This window comes from Cyanistes caeruleus, chromosome 3 (genome assembly GCF_971803275.1).
Source record: "Cyanistes caeruleus chromosome 3, bCyaCae1.hap1.1, whole genome shotgun sequence".
Classification (NCBI taxonomy): domain Eukaryota; kingdom Metazoa; phylum Chordata; class Aves; order Passeriformes; family Paridae; genus Cyanistes; species Cyanistes caeruleus.
In genome coordinates this window covers 13921811-13935407 of record NC_141703.1, presented here as the reverse complement: position 1 = coordinate 13935407, position 13597 = coordinate 13921811, and the positions used below count along the sequence as shown (strand labels likewise).

At 42.0% G+C, this 13597-nt stretch overlaps 1 long non-coding RNA gene across 3 annotated transcripts in view; it reads right to left on the bottom strand.

The window, feature by feature from the left end:
* The window catches only part of LOC111922893 (uncharacterized), a 340899-nt gene extending 329910 nt beyond the window's left edge, over positions 1-10989 (bottom strand). For 2 of the 3 annotated variants that reach the window (XR_015284143.1, XR_015284144.1), the window contains exon 1: positions 10904-10989. This is a non-coding gene — a long non-coding RNA (uncharacterized LOC111922893). The remainder of the gene's footprint in view (positions 1-10903) is intronic. The other variant, XR_015284142.1, reaches the window with a different exon arrangement.
* Positions 10990-13597: the final 2608 nt, after the last annotated feature.

The following is a 13597-nucleotide window of genomic DNA, read 5'->3' as shown; positions in this document are numbered from 1 at the left end:
AATTATATTCATGCTAATACAATATTTAGCTATAAACATATACATGAATATATGTATATGTTATATATACGCTTATATACAGACCCATCTGTATTTGCCTCTCTGTAAACCAGCCTTGAGCTGGCAACATGTGCCTCCCCAAACTGAGAGAGTGGGTTGGGGTTAAAGCTATGACAACATGGTGTCAGATGTGAATTTGCATCAAGGGAAGACACAGTTCAGCCTCCTAAAAAAAAAAAAATAACCACACCAAATGCACTTTATTTGATACATTTCTTCAAATAAAGTGCTTGATCAGCTGAGGAACAGCTGGGACTGAAGCTCAAACATGCTGCCATGTGCCCCAGCTCCCAGGGCTCTGCCTGGTGTATTGTACCTGGCGCACAAGACTTGCCCAGCACAGATACACTGACGGTGGCTGGGGCCCACCCGTGTCCCATGGCATGCACAGACCTATTGTTCTCAGTCAGCTGCTTACAATCACTCATAAGTCTGTCAAGATTCATGAGCACTTCTTAAATACAATTGTGGGAACAGAAGTTCAACTTCCATGCCATTTTGTTCCATGACAAATAGTGCTGATCTTTAAAGCCTGGAAAAAAATGAATATTTTTATGACCTCATTGCAGTTCTTTCTAACTGTGACCCTGATGTTTGTGGAAAGGGCAAAGAATCACATACTGTACATCTTGCTAATCCTTTCAGTTCTTGTGTTTAGGAATCATCCATAAATAGCTACTGGTCATAGAAAACACTCATGCACCTAAGGCTGGATGCTAGATTGCAACCAGAAAGTTCCTAATCAGTACTGCTCTTGGCACGTATGCCTATGACACTGGTATTTATTTCTTTTCCATTAGAGTTGGTCAGAATATTTCATACAGACGATTTAATAATCAAAATGTTCTGAACAGAGGTATCAGACAGGTGAACAGAAGTTCTCTCAGGCAAGTTTGCCCTGCAAATGGACAGGTTACTGGAATAGAGATGTACAGCAGCAGCGCTCTTGTCTGCTCAGGAAAGACACTGATAGTGCTGGCTGCACATGAGACAGCCACAGCCAAGTTCATTCTTCTGGCAAGATAGAGAAGACAGAAATAAGGACAGTAAGTTGTAGACTGTAACACTAAAAGACAAGACTAAGAGAACATCACACCAAGCTCCAGTTGAACAACCCAGTCCTTTATCAGAGACACATTCAATCCAGCTGTAGAACAGGAGGGCACAGATCAGCACAAATTGGGGGGAGCAAAAGAAAGCAACTGGATCTTCTTTTTAAGCCTGATGGGAAGTTATCATAAGTGCTCATAAGAAGTTCAATTTGTGGCAAAAATTGCAGAGAAAAGATAATTTTAAGGCATTACTTCATAGAGAGAGTTCCACCAACGTTACCAACAGCTCCAACATGCCAGTGCTGCTGCAACTGCTGGGGAATATAGATTGTGCATGTTGTAGGCTGCTACCACTGGCAAACTGAAATAGGAACTGAACATAAACACAGAGTAGGCTTTCAATGCAGTAATTGGAACAGGGATAGGGTGGAGAAGGAAGTATTTTTATGGTCACAGGGAAAAAAATGTCAATTTGTTCTTGAGAATAAACATGGAGGGACACATTTTCTCTTTATATTTTTATAAATTAAAACCAAAAAAAACTATTTGAAAAAGAATTTATCATCACAGTTTAAAAAAGATTCTCACTAAATTCCTAGAGCAAGACCTGAAATTTGGTTATGAATTTGCTCTTGGGTACTTATGAAATTTTGTGTTTAGTGGTGTCATCAGCATGGTCCAGTGGATAAAAGAGCAGCTTGAGACTCATTGATACTACTCCTGGCTCTGCTTCTAGGTGATCTGGGTAATTTCAATGTCCTCAGCAAAGCAAGCCAGCTTCATTATTTTCAATTTTAGTAGGATGGAAGGATAAATTGTTCCAGTGGGCAAAAGTGGGAGTGAAATAGCACGTACAATTACTAACTGTACTAATTGTGTATGAAATACCTGGATTCAACAGAGGAGCATTTTTCATTGCTTTAGCAAAAACGTGAAAAACATGCAGTATTCTAGATGCAAAACATCTTCATGTGTTGGTCTCAGAGCCCTGCCAGTAGTAAACAGCATTAACAAAAACTGAACAGATACTCACAGCTGTACTTAAATGTGATGGATTTTCTAAAGATCAAACTTCTAAACTGTGATTCTTGAGAATGTGGAGCAGAACCTCATTAAGATCCCTTGGGCTCATAATGATATCTAAGCTGTAACTCTGAAATTGTTTTTTCTTTCTGTCACCCAACATTTCAACATTAAGAAATTTCAATATAATCTTAAACAATCACAGCTCTGAAGAGAGCCACAGAATTCTTTCATATATAAGAAATATAAACACAGTCACAGGAAAAATCTCTTACCATGGTGTTCATACAACCTCTGTCAAGTGCAGTGCAGGATCTCATCTAGCCCAACATAAAAATTTCATCTTTGTCCCTTACTTCATTTAGCCAATTCAGAAACCTTGCCTGAGTTGGGCACTACATTCATCTGCTCTGGTTACAGGCCAAAAACAGCTGCATCAGAGAACAGATGGAATAATAAGTCAAATTCCTGGTCTCTTTGTCCTGGTTATTTAGGAAGGTTCAAGGAACATCATAAGAGAGCAACAGGAGAAGGGAGTACAGGCATCTCTCAAGTTCTAAAGCATACACATTACTTTCCCTGCTTTCATTCCTTCCAGTAAAAACTTTAACATAAAACAATTCTTTGCTATAATATATGAGTAGAGCAAGAGACTACATTAAGTTTCATCAATATTCAGAGGCCTGAATAAAGCTGCAAAGTTCTCTAAACAAATAGAGAACCACAGTCCTCTTGGAAATGGCCACAAATTGCATAAACAACCACCCTAAACTGAAGTAATATTTTTTTATATGACAGGAATCTCTAAGAGTTCAGTTTTGAAAAATACAAGTCTTTGAAAATCACAGTCCTTTTTAACTAGAATGTATTTTTACATAATGTTTGTACTGTTATTAATATTCCAATGGTGAGTTTACCTCACTGTTACAAAGGCAAATCTCGGTTCCTCAGTTTCACCTTCTAGACAGTGTATTTTATTAGGCTGGTGTTGGCTACACTGAAGAATTCCTTCCCCTTTGATGAACTAGAAGAGGTACCTAACAAGAGTTAGTGAAACTGGGCCACCCCTCTTTGGTGAATCAAGAAGATAGTGACCTTGGGGGTCCATTTTTCCAAATCCTTTGCTGTCAAGACATTTACAACCCCTTTTCTCCCTCTAAATAGCAATACAATGTACATGTACAAAGTACTTCTCTACCCTTACTCAGTACTGTCATTACATGTCTAAGAGCCACAGCACCTCACTAAAACCTCACTCATGGCACACTACAGCTTGCACCCCCTTAACTAAAATTGGCAGATCCCTTTGCATCAGATAGCTTTCCTCTTTCTTAAATTTACTGTGGAAAACTGTTATTATTATGAATAAAGTGCTAAATAGTCACTGCTAATAACCAGTTCTTATAGGATTCAACGGAAAGGTACACACTCAGTGAGGATTCCCCATTTACAGTCATGTTTCATAGCCTGTCTTCTAGCTTTTAGTCCATTTAAGAAGCATCAAATTGATTTCATTTCAGTCTAGTCACTTGATCAAAAAATCATGCCTCACAGAAGCATATAATATATTACTTCAATGCAATGGCATTGATCAAACTGTATTTGTTATCTCTCAAAAAAGAGAATAAAGAAAGGAATAAAAAGGCAGGTTGATAAAATCTATTTTCCAAAAATCACGGGTGACTAGACTTAAAGAATGATAGGAAGCTTAAATGTAGTCCAGTTAGAGAATTTCTTTCATTTTTTCCAGGACCAGAGCCAAACTGATAGGCTTCCAATTACCCAGAAGATTCCTTTTGAAAGCATTGGTGACAAATTTCCAAGTTCACTGTAATTCTCCATGTTTCAAAGCATATTGAAAAATTCAAGCTTCATAACCCAAAGAAATCTACAGTGAATTCTGTAAAAACTTCTGGGTATTAGTTGTCAGGTCCAGATGTTTAAATAAGCCAAACAGTAGCACAACAGCAGCTCACACAGCAGAGGTAGAGGAGGCTGTTATGTGCTTCACCATCACCACCAGCCAAGATACATTCTTGGTACTTTATCCTTTACTGACACCTGAAGAAGAGAAGTAATTCAGTGAATACTTTTCTCTAAGTCTAATAGACATTTTTCAACCAACAACAGCCCACTCTTTTGTTCTGACTCCTTTTGTTCTTACTAGCTTTCTTTAAAATAATAAAAAAAAAAGACAAGAAAAAGGTATTTCATCCATTATTCCATTCACCATTGAGATTTTTGTGTGCCTTTATCAATTTCCTAAAGTACTTAACTTTTATTTTATAAAAATTTCATACTCCTACCCTCTCACTTGGGGATTACTGTAGCAATAATTTTTCTCTGTCAGGTTTCCTTTGTCTTTTAAGTCATCAATTCTAACATTCTTAGAAAAAAAAAACAACCTGTTTTGGCATTTTTATTTGTCTTGAAACTTGTTTTCTGTACTATGATATTGGTCATTTTCATAAACCAGTGAGAACAGGGACTTGAATATATTTATTACAGGAAAACAGAATAAAGTCATGATCACTTATGCCTAATTAACTACTCATTAGTGATTTGCATGCCACATAGAGAAGCACTGTTGGAGAGGAAAAGCTGTGGTATTGCCGACCACAGCTACCGTGACACTCAGTACAGAACCTCTGTGTCACAGAAAATCCTTACGTGCATTCCCTGGAGTTCTGTTCTCTGCTGTGGAAAAAATCACCCAAGAGAAGCTGCTGGTCAAAGGCTCATGGCACAGATGGGGGCTCATTACTGGCCACAACACTCAGCTCCTCCAGGGCAGCAGCACAGATGGCTCCTGGCTCACCCTGCAGCACCCCTGCACCACAGGTTTCCTCAGATCTGGCTTTATAATGTCCCTCTGATATACAGAAGAACAATTCTGCCTGCAGCCCCCTGTCCAGGGAAAGTTACAACATCCCCATTGGATTTAGGGATATCCACTTGGCCCTGGCTAGCTGAGATACAAACTAGATAGCAATTTGAATGGCATTTTCAAAATAAGATAAAACACAAATTCAAGAACAGGACACAAAATTCAATGAATAGCAGATCAAGTGAGGAAAAGAGATTCTTAACCAGTGCGTGTAAGACTCTACAGTGGAAAGACTACATTTATTAATGGTAGTTTATTATTTATACTATGTCCCAGGACTATTCTTTCTGCTGAGCAAAAATCAAAAAAAGCCTTTTTACTTTAGCAAGAAAAGAGTAATTTGCTAGATGTCAATGGACTGTGTTTTCTGTTCTTCTGCAATAGCTATTCTCTGAAGGCTTAAACGGATTGTTTTTAACCATAATGTTGTTAAAGAAATGCCAGGAAGTTTATTCATGGTTTATTAATACTGCAGAGGGCCCAATGCAGCAAGATGTCCAGACTTCCAAAAAACAGGCTTGCCAACCATCCCCTTGGCCAGTTTCCAATCAAAGGAAGAACATGATAGCCAAGCTGCAGCTACAGTGACTTCAGAATCTGTTGAAAAAATAAAAAGTAGAATGATCCAAGACACAGAGCCCTACTCCAATTTTATACACACACAAAAGAAAAAAAAAAGTCCCAAAATGCCACTCACATTTTATTTACACCATCACATAAAGTCCAGACAGCGTCTGTAAGAATATTTTTTCCCCAAATGATTTTTCAGAGTTCAGGTTAGTGTTCTGACACCAAAAGGCAAAGCCCATAACCAACTGCAGTACATTTCTTCATCCTACCATATGCTTTCTTTCCCTGCAGAATATTGATAATTCTGTCATCTGGGTTCCTCTTATCTTTTGGATAAATGAGGCTATTGCCTTCCTAACTTATTAAGGCATTTAGCCTCTCCTTTATATTTGAAACACATATCTGATATACAAAATAATTATGGAGAATGTAATTCACCAATTATATTTTGGTGAACACCAGCTATACTTAGGTTTGCAGTTTCTGAGACCTTTTAAGCTTTGTCTCTAACAAGATCACCTGCATTTCCTCCATCAGGGCCAAAGATGTTCCCTTTTCAAGGTTAGTGCTTGCAGATTTTTGCTTACCTCTGGAATGTTACAGGATGAAAAAGGGGTTTTAAAGTGATAATTTTCCCATGAAAAGTAGCTTAGCTTCTTCTGAAGGCACATTCTACTATTGATCAGTCACTTTGCTCTCTATGAAAATGAATGACCATACAACACATAGACGTATGTTGTTGTATTCCTTAATAGATAGAGGTTCCCAGCACAAAGTCCAGGCACAGGCTCCAAAGGCTGTCCCTCACCATGGTTTAGGGAGGCAGAGGGCAGGGCATGGTACCTTCATCAGAACAGAATAGATTCCACTACAACCATTCCCAAGCATCCAGCTCCCGCCACCAGGCAATGCCTCCTCACTTCTTACTCCTCCAAATTCCAAAGATGAAAGCACAGACATTTCAGATGTGATTGCCTGTCCCGGTTGTTTCAACCCTTCATAAAGGAAAGAAATTCCTTTATTATAAAAGTTGCCCACAAAAGGGTGGCTGTTCAGTATTTCTGCCAGATGGAAACATCTGTCATTATATGATATTCAGGGAGCCTTTTTTCTTTTTCATAATATATGCAATGTTAGGAATAATGAGTTTTACCAGGGCTCCAAGTCTTGTAAACAGTGTTGATTTTTTTTACAGCATTCTCAAATGTGGAACTACTTAAATAATACTATTTAAATCCAAGGATTATGTATCAATGTTTCTTCTGTAATCTTTTTTCTTCAAAGAGAGAAAAATTTACTTTATCAAACTGCATAACCACAAGCAAAAATCTCGGAGTCTGACAGACAGAAGCCACTCACATTTCATGGTGCACTGTTCCTCAGTGCCAAAACATTTCTGCAGACCTGTCACAGGGGAACTTGAGGTAAAATCCCTAAAATTTTTATTAAGCAAGAGTTTTGGTATCAGGTGACAGTTATTCTGAAATCCTCCTAATGAGGTCATGAAGAATTCTGTTTTCAAACACAGTATTTCTGACTCCAAAACTTATTTTTAAAGAATGTGATGGATTTTAGACTTCATTTTAAAATGTATTTCTAGATGTTTTAAATGTTCTTTTAAGGTGGCAACTACCTTTGAATATGTACCCAGCTCTCCTGGCATGCAAGATGAGACAATTGTTCAAATCTTGTTAAAAATTCTTGTCATTTAGCTCATTGGAATTGGGATTTCACTGCAGGTTTTGACTTAACAAAACCAGGGAAAGCATTCCAAGAGTGGATCTACCACTTAGAAAGAGGACAAAAATCTGAAGAACTATGATCAAAAAAAACCCATGGGAAGCAGTTTGAGGGAGGGGATTCTGCCCCTCTACTTTGCTCTCATGTGACCCCACCTGGAGCACTGCATCCAGCCCAGGAAGAATAGGGATGTGTTGGAGCAAGTCCAGAGGAAGGCCACAAAGAGGCCTGGAACACCTCTCCTACAAGGACAGGTTGAGAGAGTTTGGGTTCTAGTATCTAAAGGGGCTACAAGAGAGCTGGAGAGGGATTTTTACAAGGGCTTGTAGTGATAGAGCAAGCAGGAATGACTTTATTAAACCACACTTTTGTGTTCAAAGAGGGCAGGTTTAGATCAGTTCTTAGGAAGAAATTCTTCATTGTGAGGTTGGTGAAGCACTGGCACAAGGTTGCTCAGAGAATCTTTGGATGACCCAGCCCCAGAACTGTTCAAGGCCTGGTTCAATGGGGCTCTGAGCAACCTGGTCTAATGGAAGGTTTTCTGCTTGACAGGGGTTTGAAATGAGATGATCTTTAAGGTCCCTTCCAACCCAAACCATTCTATGATTCTATAACTTTACAATATGTTTTATTTATTCAGTGATACCAAGGAGACAGTCTTAACAGGTTTTGCATGTTTCTCCTTCAAGGCACTTTGTTTGGGATTTTTTTTTAAACTACAAGTAAATAGCAGTCCTAAACAATGCAATATTACATCATACTGTTAAATACCAGTTCAGGCACTATGTGTTTTGTTTTCTCCATTCTACTCTAGGCTGTTATGAAAATGTAAACAAACTTAAAACATTTGTTGCTATTTGTGCTATGTATAGCTCTACTCAGCCCAAAGTCCTCTTCTCTTGTTCATTATTTCTATCTGTAACTGGGAAACTTTTCTTGAAGCAGTATTGTTTTTCATTTGAGAAAAAAAAAAAAAAAGCAAGAGAAAATGATTTAAAAGTCTCGCATCTTACAGAGTACATACACCCAGTTATAAATATGCTACAATCAGCACACTACACATTTTTTGTAGAAAGAAACAGATGATGGTGGAATTCAGTTCGTGCTAAGAAAGCAGGAACAGGGCTTATAAGAATGCTAACATCTGTCCTTAATTTGCTTGCACATAAACCCACAGTAATCTGCTTTATTGCCAAAGTCATATAAAGAAATTGGGCACCAAGCAGCATAGGTAATCTTGAACTGGAGGCCCTCCAGCCTAATTAGACACAAACACCCAGAAGGCCAGAGACTGAAATATGGCATGTAGATTTTGAAATATATGAAGAGACAGAACAGTCTCATTAGCAGCCATCCGGGTGTATGCTTAAGCCTCTGAAGTTCCTTTTTTGACTGAGGGAAGGAGTAAGCCGTGTCTGTGCCCAAGGCTAAGCACAAGGAAAAGCATCCTGCTCCTTCTGGAAAGGGCCCCAGTCTCCCAACCCCCACCCCAGCACGTTCCTCCTGGGCTTTGTGCAACTCTTGGCCACTCTCTTCCTAAAGACATACCCACAGTCAGCCAGCTGATTTAGTATCAATAATGCTGGAAAGCCAAAACATTATAAGTCATTGAAAAATAAGACAAAGAAGCAATTCTGTGGATAGTTTATAGAGGTATTGGTTCATTACTCACTATTTAGTAGATACATTTCTTAAGAAAGTTAGTCATGGAGTTTTGCCAGAAGTCATTTTAAAAGTGATAACTTTCCTTATTTCAAACCATTGAACGTTTTTTATTTTTATTGCATCAAATAGCTATTGTTGGCTACTTTTTGACTACAAGCTTGTCTCTCTTTGATTTCATGTATGCATCTACTTTATAGAACAACGAAAAACTATGAGTTAATTAAAGAAATAGAGGAGAAGACCATGACAATTTTAAGGCGGAATGACCATGGCAGAAAAGGCTGTGTGCAGAACTCACCTCCATGTTGCAGATTTCAGGCACTTTCAGGGACTATCTATTTTTGGAACCATAATAGCAGCACTTAACTAACCAGAGGTTGTGATAGAAATGTTTTTATCAAGTTATCTGCCTCTCAGTTATTTGGAGGAACAATGCAAGGCAGCACATTATTTCCTTTTTCAATTGAATTTTACATTATCAGGAAATATCACACTGGCCACAAAACTATAAACAACTTTTGGCTTTAGTAAAGTAAAAGGAGCTTTGTGCTTCTTTTCTTTTTCTGCAAACGCAACACAAAGGAAACACAGGGACACAGAAGAGTCCAGAAATCTCATGTGCAATTAAAAATTGTGGATAAAACCTTCTGTTAATTGACATTCAAGATCAATTTGTACCTTCAATTGGGATACTGTTGTTGTACCAGTGCCTAAAATCACCAATCGGACCCATTTTCTTGATAAATTTTATGGGAAGACAATATTTGACATCTAACCTTAGCAGCAAGGACCGCTGAAGCATTACTATTACAAAACAAATAGGCAAATGGTAAGTGGGGTTAATTTTTTAAGGAACTTTTCCTAAAGATTATTTTTAATGTTTTTTGCATTTGTAAAAGTCTTGTTTGGGATCTTTTTTTAAGAATATGTACCAGGATATGCACAGTTCTCTTTTGCCCTTCACTGTGCCTTAGGTTTGAGTTCCAAGGCAAGAAAACAAAGCAGTAGGAAAGGAGTTACTTGGCCACAACGTGGCAAGCCTTACAGTACTGCCCACGGCCGTGCGACCTCAGCCAGCAGTGAAAATCGGGGCATGCCCCACGGGTAGGGGACCCGCAACCCGCCGAGGGAGCAGAGCCTTGGCCCGCGGGCCTGTCTGCCTCCGGGGGCAGCCTCAGACAGACATGAGCTCACCGCCCCCGCAGCAGCCAGCTCTGCTCGGGAGCCACACAGCCTCAGCAGAGAAACCCGTGCCCAGCCCGATGCTCCGTGCCCAGCACAGGGAGCCGAGATCAGGCGGCCGCATCCCCCGCGACGTGCCCGGGACCCCGCGCGGAGCGCCGGGCAGGGCAGGAGGGAGCGCACGGAGCAGGCACCGCCACTGCCCCGCTGACGCTGGGACACAAGGCACCGGCGAGGCCGGTGACCGGCCAGCCTTCGCTAAGGACAAATGTAAACAGGAGGAAATAAAGGGGGAAGCGGGCAAGCCTTGGCTGCTTGAAGCATGAAAGGGCAGATGCCAGCTCTGTGGGCGCAGGCCCACGCTAGAGCACAGCGGCCCCGAGGGCACTCGCAGTGCGGTGTCTGGGACGGGCTCGGAAGTGGGCACGGAAAAACCCGCCCAGCCACGAGGAGGCCGTCGGCGAAGCCAAGCGCGGTGGCCGAGGCTGGGAAGGGAGATGCCCCGGGCGGCCAAAGCAGGGTGGCGGAGGCGGAGGGCACTGAGGGGGAAACCTGCGGCCCCGGCCCCAGGGGAACAGGGCTCAGCTCTGTGCTGAGGAGCTGCACCCTCCCCGAGGCAGGTGCGCCGCGCAGTGCCCGGGGCGAGCCCCGGTGCCTGACCCCGAGAGCTGCCCCGGGCCCCCGGCATCGCCCCGACCCCACGGTGGGCAGGACCCCCCCTTACCTTCCGCTGCGGGCGGGGCCGCCGCTCGCCCGGCCCCCGGCTGCTCCTGCCAGGGGCGGCGGGGCCGGCCCGGGGCTCCCCGCGGGGCAGGGCCCGGCCCAGCCCAGCCCGGCGGCGAGGCGTTCCCGGGGCCGCCGGCGGCGCGGAGCCGAGCGGGGAAACCCGGGCTCTCCCGGCTCCCCCGGCTCCCCCGGCCGGCGCGGCACCTGTTGCCAGGGAAACCCAGGTGTCTCCTCAGCCGCGGCCATCCCCGGCGCAGCGGAGGGGGCGAGGGGCGCGGGGGCGGCGGCGCTTGCGGCGCCGTGGAGGCGGCGGAAATTTAACAAGCAGTTTTTTCTACGAGGGGCTGGGAGCGTGTCTTTGGGCAGGTTTCTCTCGGTTTTGGGCACAATAAACCCGCTGGTCTGTTAAGCTAGGGCCTGTTTTAGAAAAAGTAATTGTGATTTGGGCAGGAACCACCAGCCCCTGCGTGCCCGGAGAGGCTCCTGTGTCCTGGCCTTGCTATGCAGGACTCTGGAACAGGTGGAGAAATCATGAGCGGATTTCCTTTGGCTTTCTGACAGTGGAGAGCGATGTCATTGCATTGACTGGTTCAGCGGCAGTTCTATGTGTAGCATAAGGGCATGCCAGTGTGGAGGGAAAGATCACAGAAATTACACCACTCAAAAACTGCCTCCGTTCCCTTTTGCTGACTATTTTCCTTGCAGTTAACAACTAATCAGTTCCAGGAATTTGAGGGAGGCTGTGTATTAAGGTAACCGCAGATAGCTGGGCTTGCCAGCACCCACTCACCCTTAAGGCTGACCCTTTGTGCCGCTCCTGGCCCTCTCTGGCTGAAGACTTCTCCTTTGCATCCTTCTTTTGTGGCAGAAAGGGTGGGTCTCTCAATTTGGATCCTTGTAATATTCCTTTATTTCCGAAGTCCTCTAGTACTCTGCCTGTAAATTAAAATAATGTCTTGCAATAAAAGTAAAAATTAATTTGACAATTTCTGATCGTATATTCGTTACAATTAATTTTCTTACAAGCACTTGAAATTCTCCTATCCAATGAGAAGTTTGCAGTTGTTTTATATATTTCCTGCTTCAAAAAACAAAAAATAGGTATGACTGTATATGTTTTGGATATGTTAATAAGCAAAAAATGTGTATGATTTTACTCAATTTATCAAGACCTGACAGACAGATTGATAGCCTCTGCATAGGCCATGTCCTGGCTCTGGAGGCCCAGAAGTAGATGTTACAATCCCATATTCTCCTGACAGTAGTACTGGGGAGACCCCAACACCCTGGTCAATAGTGGTTTCTGCCCCATAGACCTTTTAATACCATAAAAAGTCACCAAACAGTGGCTGGCGCTCCCTTATCTCAGGAAAATCACATCTGGTTTCAGCATGTGTGCCCTCTCTCCCCCATGGCTGGCTGGAATCTCTTCTGAAACTCCAAACCAATTCTATCCTAACAAAAACTGCTTATAGAGGCACTGCTGCTGCTGTCTTGGAAGGGAAGAAATGCAGTCAAATTAGAGAGATAAGGATATTTTGTTTCCAGATATATCCTCCTGCAGCAGTTGCTATGGTTTTGCACATTCTGAAGTTGTTTTGCCACATCAGCACTAAAAACTGTCATAAAACATCAAAGGCATCAGCTGAACAAGAGGCAGCCCAGCACCTGTGCTGTGGGCTCCTTTCAGTTTCTGTGTCAAGATATGCCACAGGTAGTAGTTTTCAGTCTATCAGATCTTCAGACCCCCTGCACACTGACCCACAAGACAGTGTAACCCACAAGACAAGGTCCTGTACTTTTCCCTTGTTTGAGCAAGACTAAAAGCTCTTTTGTGAATTAGGACACATGCTATATGTAGCATGTGCACTAATAAATGATTAGTATTTCCTTCTTCCTCTCTTCTTTGTATAATTATTTCACTTTTCTCACATACAGTGCGAGAGATGAACCTTCAGTTTAATAAATACCCACTGAAGTGCCTTTCAGTGAGCTTGGGGGCAGTTAAAATCCATCCTCTTCAAGCATTCAAGTTACTGAGCCAAAAAAGAGGAGCCTTATATACAACTGTGGCAATTATCTTTCCAGAATATAAGATTGCCTCTCTTCTCTCTGTTGTTATTTCTTGACAGGCTTTAAAAAAAAGCACATAGAGGGTGGGAAAAAACCCGAAGTCTTCTCTCAGTTCAGTGAAACTGCAATGGGTACTGTTCAGAAATACCTGACATAGCTTAATTCTGAAGAATACAGAAAACAAGGTAACTCTAGAGATTTTTTTTCTAATGCTTTTTGTCCATGACTAATGTAAAGTTCATGAAATTTGTGTATGTGTAACACCAGAGAAATGGTGCCTTTTTAAGGTCCCAGCTTGTCACCTTGCATGAACTCACAGTTCATGACATGAATCAGGCCACAAGTAAAATGAAGATTAAAAGGGGTATGAAAAGAACTTATGGTAGTTTTTTTAATATGCTGATTCTTTGTGGCTGGCATTCAGATGAGAGCTGACCTTATGAAATCTACCAGTAATGAGCACTTTTAACTGCCATTTTGTCTCACATACAACAACAGCACCGAGTCTGAAGTATTTTTAAACAGGGTACCTGCAGAACATCACAAGATTTAGATATTCTGGTCTTTTGCCACATGCACTCTTTCATTTTTCTTGTACAAGAAGGATTCCATTAACTGA